Source organism: Hylobates moloch, unplaced genomic scaffold (genome assembly GCF_009828535.3).
Source record: "Hylobates moloch isolate HMO894 unplaced genomic scaffold, HMol_V3 SCAFFOLD_12824, whole genome shotgun sequence".
NCBI lineage: Eukaryota > Metazoa > Chordata > Mammalia > Primates > Hylobatidae > Hylobates > Hylobates moloch.
In genome coordinates this window covers 1-1,372 of record NW_026665099.1, presented here as the reverse complement: position 1 = coordinate 1,372, position 1,372 = coordinate 1, and the positions used below count along the sequence as shown (strand labels likewise).

At 40.8% G+C, this 1,372-nt stretch overlaps 1 long non-coding RNA gene across 1 annotated transcript; it reads left to right on the top strand.

Annotated features, from left to right (window-relative positions):
- Positions 1-258: 258 nt before the first annotated feature.
- LOC116465870 (uncharacterized) lies at positions 259-829 on the top strand. The gene is made up of 2 exons (XR_004247280.2): positions 259-560; positions 649-829. It is a non-coding gene; the product is annotated as an uncharacterized LOC116465870 (long non-coding RNA).
- Positions 830-1,372: the final 543 nt, after the last annotated feature.

Genomic DNA, 1,372 nt, shown 5'->3' with positions numbered 1-1,372 from the left:
CTGGCTTCAAATCCTAGCTCTGCTTATTAAGTTCTTTTAAGGGGATGGTCTTTGAGCAAATGTCTTAGCTTCTGTTTTCCCAAGTAAATGGACACAATAGTTGCTACCTTGTGAAACAGTCATGTAATTGACCAGCATTTACCAAGTGGCATCGGTGTTTAGTTTCAGTCATTGGTGATTCTGCAGTTGGACTGAGGGGGTGTTGGGGTGGGGGGTGGTGTGTGTGTGTAGCACTTCATTGCGTGGAGAAAGGAAAAGATACTTTTGATAACTGACAGGCAGCTTTTCTCTGCTTTCCTGTCAAAAGGGAAGAAGGGAGTTTGGAGAGGGAAAAGAATTCTCTGTAACACTAAGCTCTCTTCCACAAAAACAGAGGTACAGAATGTGTAATAATTTACAGAATTTCTAGACTTCAACGATCTGATTTTTTTAAATTTACTTTAATTTTTTCAGGTTGAGACTGAGCTAAAGTTAATCTGTGGCGACGTTCTGGATGTACTGGACAAACACCTCATTCCAGCAGCTACCCCTGGCAAGTCCAAGGTTTTCTATTATGAAATGTAGGTTCTATACTAACAATTAACAAGTGTACTTCAATACATTTAAACATTCTCAGGAATAATTGGCTTTGTTTCTTTTTTTTCTTAGGCATTTCATATTATTTTCCTTATTAAATATAACCAAAAATCCCACAGAAATTAACAAGAGGAGGAGCCTCTAAATATCAACAAAATTATCACTTGATAGACTAGAATTAAACAAGCAAATGATTCTAAGAAATGGCACAAGTGTATTAATCATAAAATAAAATTTCTACATGAAACATTCAGCCATTCCAGACCATTTCCGTCTGTGCAGACTCATCTTTTCCTGTGTTTTGCAAAGCCCAGCTAGAGCAAGCAAGTTGTTCCCAATGGGTTTTTCCCATCTCTGGTTGCTTGGCTGGCTGGGCTTCCCCTACAAACCCCATTCCTTTCCCCTAGGCAGGGCCCGGTGTCCCCATCCTGCAGAGTTGAGCTCATGAGGGCATCTGACCAGGAGTAGCTATTCCTGGTGCTATTGTCATTGTCCTGTTTGATGTGTGAACATGGCTGCTGGCTCTACAGAGATTTGGCAGGTAGCAAGGAGGTTTCTTTTGAAACCTTCCTTTGGAAGTCAGACTTGGTGAGGATCTTATGCCCACTTTTTCCTAGCTCTGTGGTGTGAGGCAAAGTCTCAGTTTCTGCAAATTGGGGTTAAGAATTCATACCTCACAGCAGTCTTTTGATAAATAAATAAGATCTTAAGTGTCAATTATTCCACTAGAGATTGCACAATCACTTTGGTCTTCATCCTGGAGGTCCACTGACAAGCCTCATGCAAACCTGTGGCC